Source organism: Bufo bufo, chromosome 3 (assembly GCF_905171765.1).
Source record: "Bufo bufo chromosome 3, aBufBuf1.1, whole genome shotgun sequence".
NCBI classification, from domain to species: domain Eukaryota; kingdom Metazoa; phylum Chordata; class Amphibia; order Anura; family Bufonidae; genus Bufo; species Bufo bufo.
The window spans coordinates 406248097-406259293 of NC_053391.1; the positions used below are offsets into that span (position 1 = coordinate 406248097).

Below are 11197 nucleotides of genomic sequence, written 5' to 3' on the forward strand. Positions count from 1 at the left end.
TATGAACTAAGTATACAGACATGTAGAGCGGCGCCCGGGGATCTCACTGCACTTACTGTTATACCTGGGCGCCTCTCCGTTCTCCTGCTATGCCCTCCGGTATCTCCGTTCCCTAAGTTATGGTAGGCGGAGTCTGCCCTAGTTCTGCTGTAGCGCTGGCCAATCGCAGCGCAGAACTCACAGCCTGGGAGAAAAGAACCTGCCAGGCTGTGAGCTCTGCGCTGCGATTGGCCAGCGCTAGAGCAGAACAAGGGCAGACTCCGCCTACCATAACTTAGTGAACGGAGATACCGGAGGGCATAGCAGGAGAACGGAGAGGCGCCCAGGTATAACAGTAAGTGCAGTGAGATCCCCGGGCGCCGCTCTACATGTCTGTATAGTTAGTTCATAGTGTAATAATCGGTGAAAGGTCCTCTTTAACCCCTTAAGGACCCAGGACGTACCGGTACGCCCTATTTCCCGAGTCCTTAAGGACCCAGGACGTACCGGCACGTCCTGACTTAAAATCTGTATTCCGGCGCCCCAGGGGTTAATCGGAACGGGATTTCGGCTGAAATCATTCAGCCGGCATCCCGTAACAATGCAGGGGGGGGGGGGGGGGGGGTCATTTGACCCCCCCGTATCGGCGATCGCAGCAAACCGCAGGTCAATTCAGACCTGCGGTTTGCTGCGCTTTTTGCAGTTTCCGATCTCCGCGGCCCCTGACCGCGGGGATCAGAAACTTTAGAGTGGCTAAAATCAATATTTTTCACCCCCCCCCCCCCCCCTGCACCCCTGCACGATTTTATGCCGGCGGGGGGGTGTCGGAGGCGGTGGGGGCGTTGCGGGAGGCGGACGGTGCGGCAGGCGGGATCGCGATCCCCCGCCCGCCTCCCATGAACGATCGTTGGCTTCTAGTGGGTATACCAGGGTGCCAGCACATTGCTGGCTCCCTGGTATAAACGGCTGACATCTGTGCAGATGTCAGCCGTTTAACCCTTTCCATACCGCGGTCCGTACGGACCGCTGTATGGAAAAAGTTAACTGTCATCGGTCAGGGAGCTCCCTCCCTCTCCATCGGGGGGCCTCTGTGCCTTTGCAGCCCCCCGATGGAGAGGGAGAGAGCCCCCCTCAGCCCTGTGCTTACCCTTACCCGTCTGCGAAGTTCTGAGCAGACGGGGAAGGTTCCCATGGCAACAGGACGCCTGCTCAGGCGTCCTGCTGTCCATGGTGCTGAACAGATCTGTGCTAAAAGCATAGATCTGTTCAGTGTAAGTAAAATACAGTACAGAACAATATATATTGTACTGTACTGTATTATACAGACATCAGACCCACTGGATCTTCAAGAACCAAGTGGGTCTGGGTCACAAAAATGTAAAAAAAAGTGAAAAAAGTTAAGATAAAAAAACATTTATCACTGAATAAAAATTAAAAAAATAAAATACACTACACATATTAGGTATCGCCGCGTTCGTAACGACCTGATCTATAAAACGGTCATGTTACTTTCCCCGCACGGTGAACGCCAAAAAAATAAAAACTATGAGAAAATTGAAATTTTGCCCACCTTACTTCCCAAAAAAGGTAATAAAAGTGATCAAAAAAGTTGCATGTACGCCAAAATAGTACCAATCCAACCGTCATCTCATCCCGCAAAAAATGATACCCTACTCAAGATAATCGCCCAAAAACTGAAAAAACTATGGCTCTTAGACTATGGAAACACTAAAACATGATTTTTTTTGTTTCAAAAATAAAATCATTGTGTAAAACTTACATAAATAAAAAAAAAGTATACATATTAGGTATCGCCGTGTCCGTATCGACCAGCTCTATAAAAATATTACATGACCTAACCCCTCAGGTGACCACCGTAAAAAAATAAAAACAAAAACGGTGTAAAAAAAGCCATTTTTTGCCATCTTACGTCACAAAAAGTGTAATAGCGAGCGATCAAAAAGTCATATGCACCCCAAAATAGTGCCAATCAAACCGTCAAATCATCCCGCAAAAAATGAGACCCTACTCAAGATAATCGCCCAAAAACTGAAAAAACTATGGCTCTTAGACTATGGAGACACTAAAACATTTTTAAAACCAAAAAAATGAAGTTATTGTATAAAACTTACATAAATAAAAAAATAGTATTCATATTAGGTATCGCCGCGTCCGTGACAACCTGCTCTATAAAATTACCACATGATAAAACCTGTCAGATGAATGTTGTAAATAACAAAAAAAAAAACGTGCCAAAAAAGCTATTTCTTGTTACCTTGCTGCACAAAAAGTGTAATATAGAGCAACCAAAAATCATATGTACCCCAAACTAGTACCAACAAAACTGCCACCCTATCCCGTAGTTTCTAAAATGGAGTCACTTTTTTGGAGTTTCTACTCTAGGGGTGCATCAGGGGGCTTCAAATGGGACATGGTGTCAAAAAACCAGTCCAGCAAAATCTGCCTTCCAAAAACCGTATGGCATTCCTTTCCTTCTGCGCCCTGCCGTGTGCCCGTACAGCGGTTTACGACCACATATGGGGTGTTTCTGTAAACTACAGAATAAGGGCCATAAATAATGAGTTTTGTTTGGCTGTTAACCCTTGCTTTGTAACTGGAAAAAAAATATTAAAATGGAAAATCTGCCAAAAATGTGAAATTTTGAAATTGTGTCTCTATTTTCCATTAAATCTTGTGCAATACCTAAAGGGTTAACAAAGTTTGTAAAATCAGTTTTGAATACCTTGAGGGGTGTAGTTTCTTAGATGGGGTCATTTTTATGGAATTTCTAATCTAGGGGTGCATCAGGGGGGCTTCAAATGGGACATGGTGTCAAAAAACCAGTCCAGCAAAATCTGCCTTCCAAAAACCATATGGCATTCCTTTCCTTCTGCGCCCTGCCGTGTGCCCATACAGCGGTTTACAACCACATATGGGGTGTTTCTGTAAACTACAGAATAAGGGCCATAAATAATGAGTTTTGTTTGGCTGTTAACCCTTGTTTTGTAACTGGAAAAAAAATATTAAAATGGAAAATCTGCCAAAAATGTGAAATTTTGAAATTGTGTCTCTATTTTCCATTAAATCTTGTGCAATACCTAAAGGGTTAACAAAGTTTGTAAAATCAGTTTTGAATAGCTTGAGGGGTGTAGTTTCTTAGATGGGGTCACTTTTATGGAATTTCTAATCTAGGGGTGCATCAGGGGGTCTTCAAATGGGACATGGTGTCAAAAAACCAGTCCATAAAAATCAGCCTTCCAAAAACCATACGGCGCACCTTTCGCTCTACGCCCCGCTGTGTGGCCGTACAGTAGTTTACGGCCACATATTGGGTGTTTCTGTAAACGGCAGAGTCAGGGCAATAAAGATACAATCTTGTTTGACTGTTAACCCTTGCTTTGTTAGTGGAAAAAATGGGTTAAAATGAAAAATTTGACAAAAAAATGAAATTCTCAAATTTCCTCCCCATTTGCCAATAACTCTTGTGCAACACCTAAAGGGTTAACAATGTATGCAAAATCAGTTTTGAATACCTTGAGGGGTGTAGTTTCTTAGATGGGGTCATTTTTGGGTGGTTTCTATTATGTAAGCCTTGCAAAGTGACTTCAGACCTGAACTGGTCCCTAAAAATTGAGTTTTTGTAAATTTCTGAAAAATTTCAAGATTTGCTTCTAAACTTCTAAGCCTTGTAACATCCCCAAAAAATAAAATATCATTCCCAAAACAATTCAAACATGAAGTAGACATATGGGGAATGTAAAGTCATCACAATTTTTTGGGGTATTACTATGTATTACAGAAGTAGAGAAACTGAAACTTTGAAATTTGCAAATTTTTCCAAATTTTTGGTAAATTAGGTATTTTTTTGTGCAAAAAAATAATAATTTTTTGACTTCATTTTACCAGTGTCATGAAGTACAATATGTGACGAAAAAACAATCTCAGAACGGCCTGGATAAGTCAAAGCGTTTTAAAGTTATGAGCACTTAAAGTGACACTGGTCAGATTTGCAAAAAATGGCCTGGTCCTTAAGGTGAAAATGAGCCCGGTCCTTAAGGGGTTAAATGGTGCCCCTAGGTAGTACAACCTGTCCTGCTAAAAACTCATACGGCTATGTGAATGAGAAAATAAATGTTATGGCTCTTAGGGAAAATCGAAAATATTTTGTTTATGGTGCCAATAGGGTTAAAGATAATGGACCTCGTAAAACTGGCTGATACAATTGATGCAGAAGTAAAATAGAGATTAAATATAAAATGAATTAGCAAGAAAATTTAAATAGCAATGTAGAATTGCTCTCATGAATAATAATGGAGACTGAACTTTCAGTTCTGATTATACATATTTAACAGGGACTTGTAATAACCATATAGGATTTATTTTTTATTTTTTGTTCACACAATTTGAGTTTCAAATCTCATTTCACTCATTGTACTTGGTGGCATTTCTTCCATCATGAATTTCAGTATACTACAAGCATTGCTTTGCAGGTTCATTTCAGGTGCACACCACTGGCCGTGGGATGAAACAGTGGGTATCATAAAAATAACACTGATCACCTAGTGGTAATTAAAGGCTTGACCATTTTATGCCTCTAATTACCAGTACTGAACGTGTAATTATGTTGTGATATTTATGGGCAGAATTTAAATTTTGTGCAGGTCACTAAATGGGTGTTTGATGTACATGGGCTGTAGTTAAGTTTTCGCTGATTTAGATGTTACAGTGTGGAGACCGGGGCTTCACACACATCATTGTATTTGTAATCTGTCATACTGATCCCAAGTACAGTGTCTTTAGAACTATTGGGACACGTACTATATCTCCTTGTTTCTCTAATATTCCCGTACTCTGACATGGGAAGAATATGGTGTCTCACAGAGTCTACAGATCTTTACTGTGGACCAGGAGTATAGTCCATGCACAGCTTTATGACTTGGAAATGGCATTGCCGTATTCTTGAGTCCTAAAGGTATATTTTTATATGCAGGTTTTGATGGGGCTACAGGTCTGCCAGAAAGAAATACTATGGCAACATGAAGTGGTTTTAGGAAATATTCCTAGAATTGAGTCTTTGAACAAACCACACTAGGTTTATCTGCATTGTATTGTACAATTTGTAATGGGATTTGATCAATGTCCTGTTTTGGTCTGCAGAGTTTTAGATAAGAAATTCTGCTGCCTAGGAGGTCACTGTCTCCTATAGAGAGCTGATGTTTAGAGCTGGACATCTCAGGTGGCTTCTCTCACAGTGTGCAAGCAGCTTTGCATACTTTTGGGCCACATTGACAGAATTCATGCTGTTCACTGTGCCAGCCATCTGCCGTCCAGAGAGTCGTGTAACCAGCTGGATTCCATCATTTCCTGCAGTTCAATGTGCATGTAGTGTGACAAAGTAAATAAGCAACTTTAGTTAACATAGCCTATGATCGCTTCAGTTTTGCAAGCGCCATATTTGATTACCATTGCTTAATAAGGGAACAACAATACTAGAATTAATGTACTGTTTGGGCTTTTCAGAGGTTTCCATCATTAAAAAGGTTTTCCGAAATTTAAATACTGATGACCTAGCCTCTGGATAGGTCATCGGTATCTGATCGGTGGAGGTCCAAAACCTGGGATCCCCGCCAATCAGCTGTTTGAGAAGGCACCGATGCTCCTGTGAGCGCCGCAGCCTTCTCTGTGCTCACCAAGCACAGCGCCGTACACTGTATTACGGCTGTGCTTGGTATTGCAGCTCAGCCCCATTCACTTCTATGGGGCTGAGTTGTGGCTAGGCCACTTGACCAATGAACGTTTTGTCACTTGGCCTAGGGAAAGCTGCGCTAAGGTACTACTGCATATGCTGCTGCCTTCTCAAACAGCTGATCGGCAGGGGTTCTGGTTGTCAGACCCCCACAGATCAGATATTTAAAGGGGTTCTGCACTTTGTTTTAACTGATGATCTATCCTCTGGAGCTTCTGATCGGCGGGGGTCCGACACCTGGGACCCCTGCCGATCAGCTGTTTGAGAAGGCAGCGGCGCTCCAGTAGCGCCGCGGCCTTCTCACTGTTTGCCGCAAGCCCAGTGACGTCACGACTAGTATCAACTAGCATGAGGGGGGCTAATCTCCATTCAAGTGAACAGAGCTTAGCCCCGCCCATGCTAGTTTCTACTAGTCGTGATGTCACTGGGCCAACGGTAAACAGTGAGAAGGCCTCTGCCTTCTCAAATAGCTGATCGGCGGAGGTCCCGGGTGTCGGACCCCCGCCGATCAGATGCTGATGATCTATGCAGAGGATAGATCATCAGTTAAAACAAAGTGCAGAACCCCTTTTAAAGGATAACTGTCATATTTTTGCTAGTTTATTAGAGCTAGGCATGTATACATGAGTTAGGCCCCTTTCACACGGGCGAGTATTCCGTGCGGATGCGATGCGTGAGTTGAACGCATTGCACCCGCACTGAATCCTGACCCATTCATTTCTATGGGGCTGTTTACATGAGCGGTGATTTTCACGCATCACTTGTGCGTTGCGTGAAAATCGCAGCATGCTCTATATTCTGTTTTTTTACGCAATGCAGGCCCCATAGAAATGAATGGGGTTGTGTGAAAATCGCAAGCAAGTGCGGTTGCGGTGCGATTTTCACGCACGGTTGCTAGGAGACCATCGGGATGGAGACCCAATCATTATTATTTCCCCTTATAACATGGTTATAAGGGAAAATAATAGCTTTCTGAATACAGAATGCATAGTAAAATAGCGCTGGAGGGGTTAAAAAAATAAATAAAAAAATTTAACTCGCCTTAGTCCACTTGATCGCGCTGCCGGCATCTCCTTCTGTCTCCTTCTTTGCCGATTGTAGGAACAGGACCTGTGGTGACATCACTCCGGTCATCACATGATCTTTTACCATGGTGATGGATCATGTGATGACCGGAGTGATGTCACCACAGGTCCTGTTCCTACAATCTGCAAAGAAGGAGACAGAAGGAGATGCCGGCAGCGCGATCAAGTGGACTAAGGCGAGTTAATTTTTATTTTTTTAACCCCTCCAGCGCTATTGTACTATGCATTCTGTATTCAGAATGCTATTATTTTCCCTTATAACCATGTTATAAGGGGAAATAATACAATCTACAGAACACCGATCCCAAGCCTGAACTTCTGTGAAGAAGTTCGGGTTTGGGTACCAAACATGCGCGATTTTTCTCACGCGAGTGCAAAACGCATTACAATGTTTTGCACTCTCGCGGAAAAATTGCGTGTGTTCCCACAACGCACCCGCACATTTTCCCGCAATGCCTATGTGAAAGAGACCTTAGTCTGTCAATGATTGCAAAAAGATCTGTAATTACCTTATAATAACAGCTTTCATTAATGTCCTCTGTCCCTTTCCACTGCTCCCTTAAAAGACTGTTGGACCGTTGCTATGGCTCATCTGTCTCCAACTAGGAAGACGGAGGGGCGGTCCTTCACATTGCATGCCTGCATTAGGCTTCAGAGTGAGGAGGCGTGTCTCTCAGTAATCCAATCTGATTGGCTGGCAGGAAGCTGCTGGCTACAGCAAGTTTGTATGTGACCTGAGGGAATGCAGTTTTGGGCTCAGAGAACTGGCAGAGGAGCCATCTTGAGAAGATCCTCATAATGTAGGATTCAAAACAGCTGTAACTAAGGGGGAAACTCAAGGAAAACAGTGGTAAGTGAAGAAACTAAAGATTGCTTTATGCATAATGCTGCTGCAGCAGGAACATATGCAAAAAAAATTTTTTTTATGAAAATATGACAGTTATCTTTTAAGTTTTGGAAAACCCCTTTAATGTTATATGTGGGAGGCACCTGTAGGCACTCAATAATGGAATTGCTATATGTGTTTTTTCACTCATGCTTGAAGGGGTTTTTCAGGTTTCTAATATTTTTATTTTTTATTTAAACGTTTTTACTTTTGACATAAAAACATTTAAGGGGCTAGAACCTGGGATCTTTTGATTCCTTTATGTGATAATGCATGAAGGGGTTTAAAGGGTTTTTCCAAGTTCATTGTCTACTCGCACATCCACTAACAATACTCTGAAGAGGTCACATAAGTTCAAACAGCTGATCAGTGGGGATGCCAAGTGGTGGACACCCACCGATCTGATAGGGCATAAATATTCTGAACCTGGAAAACTCCTGAGCATTTCAGGAAAAACCACCTAGTGCAGGGCATGAGTGGCATTCAAAGAACACTAAAGACAGAAGTCATGGTCCTTCCTTTGGGCCCCTATGTTAGACTTAACACTGCATATCTGTTATCCCTGGAGTGTTACTTTAATACAATGTAAAATTTACAGGTGTGATTACCATAGGGATTTCTGAGACCTAAGAAACAAAGCGCTTAGGACATTGTTAGTATTTTGTGGATAGAGAATATGCACATTATATTTTACATGTTTTCTTTGAACAGATGTGCGGTTGCTACCTTTGCAATGTCAACATCTCTTCTTATTCTTAACACATGGACCTTTGGCATCTCTTCACTATTCTTTACTCATGACCACACATGAACACACAATCTTGCCAGCTGAAACCCACAGGACAAGTATAGAAAAGTAGAATTAAAAAGTACAGTATTACAACTCGGTGGCCTGAGGATATATTTACAAGATTTCCAAAGAAACGACGACTCAATTTGCAGCCAAAATACTTTAATCTTGGGTAAGCAGTAAAAAAAAGGAAACCATACAGAACATTGCCTTAAATAGTTTATTTTGTATATCATTTACATAAATGTATATATTTGGCTTTCTTTTATACTCTGAGGTTTACAATTTCTAAAAAATAAAATAGTCCTTTCTTCCCTGAAATAAATCAGAAAACTATTTTACTTTGGTTCTTGTATGACAAGAAAGCACCACTTTCATGTGGTTGTATAAGTGCTGGTCAAACTCTTACTACAGAAGGGACCAGCATTACCTTACAGTAGCAAAAAGGTTAGTAGCAAAACTTAACAGCATTTTCAAAATATACAAAACCATCAATATGTCCGACAAAAACCTTCATTACTGTATTGTAAACTAATTAGTAGGAGGCAAATTTGGGTGGTAGACGGCTGATAGCCAAGGTTATATGCAGTCTGCGTGTTACAAAGTAATACACATTGATAAGAATACTGATTTACCAAGATGTAACACAAACAATACAAAGAGGACAACAAATACACAGTTATTAAAACTTTGAGGAAACAAAAAATGATTGTGCCAAGTCACTTGTATAATTACATGCAGCATAAGTGAATAAATATAAAGCATTGGAAGATGAGATGATTGAGAATCAAAATCATGTTGACTTGTTGGTTCAAAAAGATTTGTTCCCTTTTGTTGGGATTTGTTTCCAGTTAAACAAATGTATGTTATGGGCTATTACACAGGCCACACACATTAGATAAAGTCAGCCCTAATGTGTCAGGGTGACCTACCGACTATACCCCATCTGCAGATGTTAAAGATAGCATGTAGCTACTCAAAACTAATAAAAGCTACATCAAAAATACAAATTAGTTAGGGTTCCGTGTCATTTATTAAAAAGCTCACACCTATTAAATGTATTATTTAGCTACTTTTTTTTTAATCTCAAATCCTATAAAGTAATAAAAGAAGTAATACCAGTGATCCCCCTCCACTTCTGGTTCATTGCTTCCCGGTTCCTTGCTAGTCTCTCTCCGCTGGCCTTCAGCAATGAGGTGTTGACATGGACATGTGACCACTGCCAACCGTTGGGTTGTAGTATTGGCGTGTTAACAGTACTGAGGTCACGCTGTAGCCAATGACTGGCTACAGTGGTCAAATGTCAACACAGGACAGTATACAGAGACTAGCAGTGGATTGTTAAGGTTATATGCAGTCATTACTACTTGTATTGTTTTATATATTCTGTTTTTAAGAAACTTCAGATGGCTGGATGACCCTTTTAATAAATCTGATGCATTTGGAATTGTCTGATTTTCCTCTTATGAGCGCTAATATGAGCTACCATACATTTGTGCCACTAATTTCTGTCATTTTTAACCTTTGCCGTTGATAAGTAAGTTTAAGTGAGCATTCACACCCTGTGTTCAAATCTTGGTTTGCTTTTTTTGCTGCAATTACTGCAAAATTGCCAAAATGGCATTTTGTGGCTATTTCTTTGTAATGGCAGCAAAAAATATTTGATTACAGTGGGTGAATCCACCCAAATTTGCTGTACCATGCCCACTTTCCCAGTCCATTATTTTTTTGAAATGAGAAAACAAATTTTTGCAGATTTTTGTGCAAATTTGACACAATTTTAGATGCAACTTTCTGTGCAGTTTCTGTCAAAATCAAATGTAAACTAAATGTGGCCCATTTAATTTAATGATATTCAGTAGATTCCTACATTGATTTTACAGTAGGGGGGATTAACATTGTTTAAAGGGGCTGTTTAGGATTTGAAAAAGATGGCAGCTTTCTTCCAAAAACAGCACCACAACAGTCCACAGATTTTGTGCGGTACTGCAGCTTTGCCCCACTGACTCCAATGGAGCTGAACTGCAATAGCAGACAACCTATGGACGGGGAAACCAGCCATGTTTTCTAATACTGTACAACCCCTTTAAAAGCATGAATAGGACTAAGCTCTGTGATAACGCATAATGGGACACATGTATAAGGGGCTCACCCCTGTGACTTGTCATGTTACTGGCTCCTAGAAATGTACATCATAAGGGTGATTTATTAAAAGAATTGAAAGTGAAACAGTAGTTGCAATGACTGCCATTGATAGCCAAAAAATTAAGGTTGCTGCTTTGGTTTTTAAAGGGCCTATGAGAAATTAGAACTGGAAATCTTAATCTGTGTCAGGGCATTTGAACATATGTATTAAAGGGGCTCCTGATATTGATTACCTATCCTCAGGATGGGTCATTAATATCTAATAGGTGAGGTTCTGACACCCTGCACCCCCATTGATCAGCTGTTCCGCACAACTTCTGGTACTGGAGCTAATGCTTTGCATGGAACAGGAAGCACAGCTCCGTTCAAAGTGTAGTGTTCGTGCTGGGTACTGCAGCTCAGCTCCCACTGAAATGAATTGAAACTCAGCTGTAGTAACCCGACATGGCCACTGTGCTTTGAACGGAAGTGTGTGTGTTTGTATATGTATGTGTATATATACGTTTTTTTTATTTTTATTTTAGTTGCATATTAAGAGAACATGTCACACTGAACATGGTGTCTTA

At 41.2% G+C, this 11197-nt stretch overlaps 1 long non-coding RNA gene across 1 annotated transcript; it reads right to left on the reverse strand.

The window, feature by feature from the left end:
* Nucleotides 1-9568: 9568 nt before the first annotated feature.
* On the reverse strand, nucleotides 9569-11166 carry LOC120995567. The gene is made up of 2 exons (XR_005777628.1): nucleotides 10639-11166; nucleotides 9569-10595 (listed from the first exon to the last, which is right to left on the reverse strand). It is a non-coding gene; the product is annotated as an uncharacterized LOC120995567 (long non-coding RNA).
* Nucleotides 11167-11197: the final 31 nt, after the last annotated feature.